At 46.2% G+C, this 9,410-nt stretch overlaps 1 pseudogene; it reads right to left on the reverse strand.

The window, feature by feature from the left end:
* Positions 1-6,658: 6,658 nt before the first annotated feature.
* On the reverse strand, positions 6,659-8,005 carry LOC123126123 (aspartyl protease family protein 2-like; annotated as a pseudogene).
* Between the last annotated feature and the right edge of the window lie 1,405 nt (positions 8,006-9,410).

Genomic DNA, 9,410 nt, shown 5'->3' on the forward strand with positions numbered 1-9,410 from the left:
CCTCTTCATGCACAACCAGGGGGGATGTTGTACATCCACACAAACACATGCCAGGTGATATGTGTGCTTCTCTGGCTGCCAAACGGATTGACTCCATCGGTGCTCGCGCCCAGCACGATGTTCCTTGGATCCTTCCCAAATTCTCGGTGTTCGAAGTTCAACGCTTGCCACTGGCTCCCATCCTTAGGGTGACTCAGCATCTTGTCTTTTTTATTTATCTCCGGATCATTTGCGTCATCTTCTCGCTTCTTCTCCTCCCTATCCGCGTGCCAACGTAGGAGCTTTGCTACCTTAGGGTCCGCGAAATACCGCTGCAGACGAGGAGTGATCGGAAAGTACCATACCACTTTTCGAGGAGCTTTCTTCCTCTTCTTGTATCGAGTGACGCCGCACACCGGACATATGGTAGACTCCGCGTGCTCGTCCCGATAAATGATGCAATTGTTCATGCACACATGGTATTTCACGTGCGGTAAATCCAGAGTACACATGATTTTCTTCGCCTCCTCGAAACTGGTCGGGCACTTGTTCCCCTTGGGAAGACGTTCGTGCCAGAATGACATGTTCTCGTCGAAGCATGCGTCGGTCATTTTGTGTTTTACCTTCATCTCCAGAGCCATGAGCGTTACTTTCAGGCGGGTATCCTCAGGCCTGCATCCTTCATACAATGGAGTAACCGCGTCTATCTCCAGTTGATCCAGCTTGGCTTTCTCTCGGGCGGCAGCTCTTGCGTTATCCGTCTGCTTGAGAAGCAGCTCTTGAATATGAGGGTCCTGCACCCAGCCCATCGATGGTCCATCATCGTCTGCTCCGCCGGCATCTTCATCTTCATGATCATGCCCTTCGTCTGCTCCGGCATCTTCCCCATCATCATGTCCGGCATCTTCTACATGATGACTGTGTACAGCATCACCGTCGTGATCATGTCCTGGAGATTCTTCGTCTTCTCGCCCGCCCGAGCCGCGGTGGTTGTCTTGCTACCCTTCCTCATTTCTTGCCCGGCCCCCATGGACGACTTCATAGTCATCTTCATCACCTTGCCACCGATAGCCATCCATGAAACCACGCAAGAGCATGTGGTCCCGCACCTGCCCGGAATCCGGGTCCGCAATAAGGCTCTTCAGCTTGCATCTTCGACACGGACATCTTATCTCCGTCTCGTTCTTTTCAAGCATCTCGGCCTTCGCAGAGCTCAAAAACCTATTCACGATGCCTTCGGTCATCGTGCGGACCATGGTCGCCTGCGGGGTAGAGCAAAACGATATTTTAGAACCAAGAAAAAATTTGGCATGACTTTCCCTAAAAATAGGACCAAAAAGAATGCATAGTGCCAAAATTCTCGCTGAAACGGAAATGAATCAACATTCCGGCAAAATATTGGCAACTATCGCATTTCAAATACCGATAACTGCAAACACAAACATATATGCAACACCACAAACATATGCAACACCACAAACATACATAGATCTAGCTAGGACATAAAAAGTGCATGTGCACGTTGTTGGAGGGAGAACAACATAAAGATAGCTTCTCCTTACTTACCTATCAAAAAAATGGGGTTTAACCACTTAATTTGGATGAATTTATGGTGCAAATGAGGTGAGGAGGAGGAGGCAGCCGAGACAAGCTTGGAGGAGGAGGTGGAGAGAATGAAGTGGGGAAAGTGAGTGGGTAGGTGTGGCTGTCCAAAATATCTAGCTGGTCCCAGGTTACTAATGGCGCACCACCTACAAATGCGCCATTAGTAACCCTGGTTACTAATGGCGTACCTGCTGGTGGTGCGCCATTAGTAGTTTTGCAAAAAAAAATATACACTAATGGCGCACCGGGGAACAGTGCGCCATTACTAGTTTAAACTAGTAATGGCGCACTATACACTGGTGCGCCATTAGTAGTTTTGCAAAAAAAAAGAAAATAAAAATAATATAGTAGTGGCGCACTGTGCCCTGGTGCGCCATTAGTATGTTTGGAAAAAAAATTGTTACTAGTGGCGCACCGTGTGTCTGGTGCGCCATCAGTGTCTTTCACACTAATGGCGCACCAGCACATGGTGCGCCACTCCTATATAGTAGTGGCGCACCACATGTCTGGTGCGCCATTAGTGGCCATTCCATCTATTGCCCTTTTCCTAGTAGTGGTTTGATGACTTCCTAGAAGTTCTGATAGAACTCTGCGGGAAATCCATCCGGACCTGGGGCTTTGTTACGCTCCATTAGGAAAACCGCCTTTCTAACTTCCTCCTCGGAGTATGGGGCTGTTAGAAGGTTATTTTCCTCATGAGAGACCTGGGGGATGTCATCTGTTCGAGATTCATCCATCGAGAAGTTTCCTTCTTCTAGTGCTCCGAACATATTTTTGTAATAATTAGTGATATAAGATTTAAGTTGCTCATGTCCCTCAATCATGCCCTCATCTTGTTGTAGTGAACGAATAATTTTCTTTCGGTGTCTGCCATTGGAGACTCCATGAAAATATCTAGTATTCGAATCACCTTTCAGGATAAACTGAGAGTTAGAATAATGTTAGTACCATCTGAGTTCCTCCTCACGCAGCATGTTAGCTATCTGTGCATTCTAATGATTCTTGATCTCGATTTCATACTCAGATAGAGGTCTAACCTCTGCCAAAGCTTCTAATTCATCGATGATAGATGAAAGATGAAGCTTCTCTTTTTTAAGGATGCCCACCGTATGCCTAGCCCAACCACCAAGGAATTTTCGTAATGCACGCATTTTGTTATTTCATCTGTGTATTGGGGTAGACCCGGCCACCGGTTTCACCCACACCTCCTTGACCATGTCATGGAAGCCATCCCGAAGCAACCACCCAAGTTCGAACTTGAACTTGCGTCTATGTTGTGGTCGTGGCAAACCAGTAGTTAGGAGAATGGGTGTGTGGTCTGAGTAGAGCACGAACAGACACCATAGGAAATTTGGATTCCCAATCGGTATCCATTAAAACGTGATCTAGTTTCTCATATGTCGGTTCCGGAAGACTGTTCGCCCAAGTGAATTGTCTTCCCATCATGGGAACCTCTCGTAGATCTAGATTGTCGATGACAGCATTGAAAAGGAAAGGCCAATGATTATCAAACCTACCGTGGCTTTTCTCATTTGGAAAACGAAGCAAATTGAAATCCCCACCTATAAGAATGGATTGGGATTATCTTTCGCCAGGTTAACCAATTCACGGAGAAAATCGGCCTTGAAATCATCCAGGGCTGCCCCATACACGGCAACGAGGGTCCATGTGAAGTTGTCGACCTTGTTGCGAATATGGAGTTTAACGTGAAACTCACCATCCGAACAAGCCAAAACATCCATAGTCCCTCTATTTACGCCAAGTAAAATGCCCCCAGAATGACCTCTAGGCGGTCGTGAAACACAAGTAAAGTCTATCCCGCCCGAAAGACGGTTAAGTAGACTCACTGAGAAATCACATCTCCCCGGTTCAGAGATAGCCAAAAAAATATAAATTATATTCCCTATTACATTCCGCAATGAAAAAATGTTTAGCCAAGTCACGAAGATCTCTGCTATTAAAAAACATTCCATTCATGAGGAAACAATAGGAGATTTAGAACACTTCGCCCTCTTATGGGACTTACTAACTTTTTTCGAACGTGCGGTCTTTGATTTACGTCCGTATGCTGTAAGGTCAATCAATGAACTGAGTCCAGGTTCATCTAGACCCACGTCTGAAACATGTCCAACTAAATGAGAGAGTAGCTGACCATCTGATGTGGCATGCAGCTCCTCCTCATCAGTATGGGAGGCATAAGACTTTCTAGAAACACGTGGAGTAACCTTCAAACGGTCATATTCCAAGTGTTTCAAAGCGTTAGTCGAAATAAAAATATCATTCTCATTCTTCCCAAGACTAACACCCACATTATTTAACTTAGAAACGATGGCAGTATTGGAAAAAGCTAGAAAGAATTTGGGTGACGACGTGATACCTTGGTTGTCGAGGTTGTGCTTTGCTTTGCGCCGCATAGCCTTGGTTAAGGAGTCCTCATCAGTGTCCATCGTCCCGTCGTCGGCAACCGCATGTCGATTATTCGGCGTGTAGTTGTCACTGTCGGTGAAGGTAGTCACACAAGATTCATTGTCGGAGGAGGGGATGAGGGTGGAGTAGCAATCCCCTCCCCGACAGTCTCAGACAAAGTCATGCGTTAAGACGCCGCTGTTGGTGAAGGAGCCGTGGACGTCGAGTGTGCCGTCGCGGGCGCCAAGGGATCCGCCATGTCCGCGGTCACGGGCACAGAGGGGTCCGCTATGACCGTGGTTGCCGTCATCGGGGGATGTGTAGTTGTTGAGGGAACTATGCTGAACTTCCAGGTCAAAAATAGTATTGGCTTTGCGTAGGAGCTAGGCATCGACACACACAACATAAAACTGTGGCCACACTGCGGCAGGACCACAGGAGGTGCATCTTCTCCTTCCTCCCAAACTCCGACAGACAGATGCTGTACTCCGTCAATTTTCCTCCTCCTCCCCGGCCTCCACGGAGCCGAGCCATCGCGCGCCACGACGGCCATCGCTACGGCTTCCTAGTATGTCAGCTTCGGCAATGCCATGAACGCCCTCTTCTTGAGCCCCTTGTCCGCCACTGCCGCATCAGAACGGGAAGGTGGTGTAGCTGGCGCCTCAGACGTCACGCCAGGAGTGTGCATATCTGGTGACAGACGGAATCGTCGGGGGGCTCCGCGGTTGGGAATGTACCCGGCCAACTCCCCAACTAATTATCATGTTATCATCGCACATGCTAGTTTTTGGCTGCAAAAAGATTCAAAATAGTGACAAAAAAGAATCCTAACTAGGTTTAGTATATTTAGAATATATACGCGACACATACCCCATTACCAAACTAGGAGGGCCCATTTAGCACTCTAGCTGTAATCTGGTTTTCTCGGTTATTTTACTGGCCGATTCATTTTCTATTTTGTTTCTGTCCATTTTACGCCAGTTTTGGTCCTTTTCGGTAGTTTTTAATCTCTTTTCCCTTTCCTTATTTCTTTTTCGTTACTTCTTTCTTTTTCATTTTACTTACATGATTTATTTTTAAAAATATTGAATTTTTTTCAATTTTATGAACTTTTTTCTTAAATTTTTTAACTTTCAAAGTCATTTTTGCAACTTTGTGAACTTTTTACAAATTCAATTCTTTTTTTCAAATTCGTGAAATTTTCCAAATTCGTAAACTTTTTTAAAATTCGTGAACTTTTTCCTTAAATTATTGAACTTTGTTTAATAATTCATGAACTTTTTAAAATTCACAAACTTCTCATAATGCAAGAACTTTTTTTAAATTCACAATTTTTTATTCGTGATGTCTGTCTAATTCATGAACCTTTTTCCCAAACCCCCAAAGTTTTTTCAAAACTATGATTTTTTTAATCCACAAACTTTTTATCAAATGCATGAATATATTCAAATCCATGAACTTTTTTCAAAATCCACAAAGTTGGTTTTCAAATATATGAACTTTTTCAAATTCATAAAATTTACAATTTTAGAAATTTTCATATCCATGGATTTTTTTTATATACACAAACTTTACGAATTCATAATATTTTGAATTTTTTATATTTTTATGAAATACTAAAATTTTAAAACAGCTAGGAGCAGGAAAATGAAGAAATAAGCTGGAGCGAGTAACCTACTTACTGACAGATGAATTATGTAGTGGGCCAGGGCCAGAACAACCGCCAATTTTTTTAGTTGTTAAAACGACCGCCAACTAGGATGGACAGATGTAGCCCGAACTCGGCCCGGATTGCTGCCTGGCAGGTGGCCGCCAACTAGTGTGGCTCTTTCGTTTTCAAACTTTTTTATTTTGTGTGGTCACTTAACCCTATAGCAATTTATTATTGTGCATACAATCTACTGGTAATATTTTGTTGCGGAAGAATTCGACTCTTTGTGATCTGTGAAAAACAATTGCACATGGTTTAAACAATCATATATGTAAAGAAATGTCAATTTACTTGTGTAAGCTTTACACCTTACATACAAGAATTTTTGTAAGAGCTTCGGAAATTTCTAGAATAATGTTTAGCGGAAACTTGCCACGGATAAAAGTGCTCCGGAATGTGAATAGTTTAATGGGTTAAGTGAGTCTAAATAAATATAAGGAAAATAAGTGAGACAGGCAACAAATTTAGGAGAAACTGGGTAGGCCAAAAGCCCTATTATTTTTAGCGGAAGAATTGACAACTTCAAATATGTGACACAATCATACTTTTTTTTTGTCATGAATAGTTGACAACTTCAAATAAAAAATCGAGCCTACAAGTTGGAGAAGATTTTGTTCCTAACTTTGCCATGCTATGATCAGTAGAAACAGCATACTTGCGAAGACCACCTTTTGTGTCGAAATAGGCTTTCGCCATGCTTTATCAATAAAGCAAGCATCATGGCCATCAAACAAGTACAAAATCACCGAGATAAAAAAAGTCTGATGGGGCATCAGCGTAAGCGTGTCCGAAGAACTTAATTGAGTTTATCTTGTACTCCATCCAAAAGTCTTATATTTAGGAACGGGGGAGTAGAAGTTAGAAACGGCACTGTAAGAACAAGATCAAACATCTTTCTTAACTTACTTTATTTTCTTGAACAGTTGATAACATCAATTTGAAACAACAAAAGTTGAATTAAATCTGGTTGCCGGCGTCTGCATGGCATGCATTCTCAGGGGCGAAGTAGATCCTACCAGCTCTAACGTCGTAGACAAAGCGCTTGTCCACTTGCTGCATCGCGCCGATGATGGTGATGTCGTTGCTCCGCACCACGGCGAGGCAGATGTCGTGCCCCACTGCGACGAACAGCCGTTGTGGCGGCAGCACGAGCCGCGCTTCAGGCTCGGCGAACTGCAGCGTCACCGTCGGCAGGTGCTGCCAGAGCTGCGACGTCGCACGGAAGCAGAGGTGGTACTCGACGCGGGACACAATTGACACCCGGAGCGGCTTGAGGTGGTCGACCACGGCGTCCTTGAGCTTTTCGTAAGCGGGCGCTACCATCACCATTGCCGCTGTCCCAGCATCGAACGCGCATCCGCCGGTCCACCTGCCACCATGGAGGTGGCGCTTGAACAGCTCCCCGATATGCGGCAGCTGCCGCCCGCCGACGCTGACGCCCGCGAGGGTGACGAAGTAGGCACTGAAATCTCGGCTGGTGGTGAAGCTCATGTACAAGATCCTGGTGCTCACCATGTGTTGGGTGTGCGGGATGTCGTCGCCAAACCGGAGGAAGCTGTGATGGTCCGGCGAGCCGTGGCTAGGGAGGCAGTAAGAGAAACGATGCACTTGCACGGCACCATGCCTGTGTTGGCCGAGCGTCCAGATGAGCGACGGGGCCTGCCTTCCCAGACCGAGCACCCCGGCGAGCACTCCGTGGCTGTTGAAGTCGAAGCCCTCGCTACTGTGCGTGCAGCCAATGACGACGCCAGCAACCTCCGCCTCCTGGCCGGCGGCCGCGAAGGCTAAGGTCTCGTTGCTCAGGACGCCTCTCGCATCGATGCCGTGAAGTCCGATGCTACGAAACTAGCATGGGTCTTGAACTGTGGGCCGATGCCCATGAGCGGGCGGCAAGCAGAACCTGCTGTTGCCCGGTACATGGCGGAACGACGGCGACTTGGCAGGCTCGAAGGGCGGCGGCTGCTGTGCGAAAGGCTTTTGGACCGGCTTGCACTGCATCCACAGTTCGCTGCTGGTCATATCCAGCGCGAGGACGTACGTGCGTCGTCCGGCCCCCGTCCCAACGCTGGTGACGACGCTGTACTTGCCCCCAATTTGTGTGTGCATGGGGGGGCGAAGCGCGGTGGCGGCGTCCTCATTCAGGTGCACGAAGCCGTCGTCGTCGACGTGGATGCTACGGTTCGAGCCGGGGCTGGGTACCAGCCGCAGGCTGAAGCCACCGCCAGCGACGACATCGGCAGGGTGGAGGAGCGCCGCAATCACCAGAGGAAGGAGGAGAGCGCGCGCGGCGAACCTCATGGACATTTCTGTTGCAGCGATGCTTGTTGGCGCTTGATGGCTTAGTAGTTCGGTTTTCCGCAAACCCGGATTTGACGTGTATATATATTGGAGGGGAGGGTTTGCTGCATTTAGTACGAAGGGAGAATCCGTTTCTCAGATTTGCATGTCCCTTGCAGATATCTACGGAGGAGATACACACATTAATTCATGCCATTCTTGAATTAATGCTGCAAATCGGAAAGAGTGATAGATAGAGGCAAAAAGAAAAAAAAATGCATATCCCTTGCAGATACCCCTATGGAGGAAATACGCACAAATCAATTCATGCCATTCTTGAATTAATGGTGCAAATCAGCAAGAGTGATAGATAGAGGCCAAAAAATGCATATCCCTTGCAGATACCTATGGAGGAAATACGCACAAATTAATTCATGCCATTCTTGAATTAATGGTGCAAATCGGAAAGAGTGATAGATAGAGGCAAAAAAAATGGAGCCCAGGCCTGGCCCGGATGCCGGGCTTTTGGGGTCGGGCCTCCGGGCTGGGCTATCCATGCACAGGTTTAGTTCTGACTGTTTCATCAAGGTGAAAACTTTTATTCTGGCCTTTGTGGTTGGATCCGGCGACGGCGGCACTTGAGTGTCGCTTTCATCCTGAAGGCGTTGGTGTGGAAAATCCTCATCATCAATGTGGTGTCAACGGTTGGTGCTGATATGATCTTAATTGTAGTTTGTAGATCGCTGATCTGATCGATTTGGGGTGTTTTCTTTTTCTTTTTCTTTTTTCACGCCTACGCAGAGCTTTTGCTCTTATGACTTTACTAGTCGCTGGTGTGTTTTCGTGTGTGTGTGTTGGGTTCGTTGTGTGCATTCTAGTTATGCAGCGACCGGGTGTGTGCGTTCCATACGTGTACCCGGCCTACCCAATGGATGCATATTTTTTTCATTCTAGTTATGCAAAGGCCGGGTTTGTTGCCCAGTAATTTGATGTAACGCCGTCAAATAGGGGATTCCGTGTATCTATGACAAACTCAATATATATTGCTCGATAAATGTATCCCACCCTACATTATACTAGTAATATTTTGTTGCAGAATTTAACTATTTGTGATTAATTAGGCCAAAAACCTATTGTTCGAGGAAATCAATTTTACAAGTTGAGAAATGTTTAGTGATCCATAGAAACTGTATACGTGCAAAGATCACCTTTGGTTGTGCCGATGCTTAATTGAGTTTACTTGTAAAAATAAATTAAAAATGCACGACCACAAAAACCACCCTACATGTCACGCCTGACATTGCCTCCTTCATTGCATCCACCCTACAATGTCCAGTCTCCTCTTTCCTGCAGATCAACCTAGGACTCCCTCTAGCGCCTACTCGCCTGCCCGCCAATGCATTTCTACCTATCATCGACAAATGCAAATAAT

The sequence above is a fragment of the Triticum aestivum genome, chromosome 5D (genome assembly GCF_018294505.1).
Source record: "Triticum aestivum cultivar Chinese Spring chromosome 5D, IWGSC CS RefSeq v2.1, whole genome shotgun sequence".
Taxonomy (NCBI): Eukaryota; Viridiplantae; Streptophyta; class Magnoliopsida; order Poales; family Poaceae; genus Triticum; species Triticum aestivum.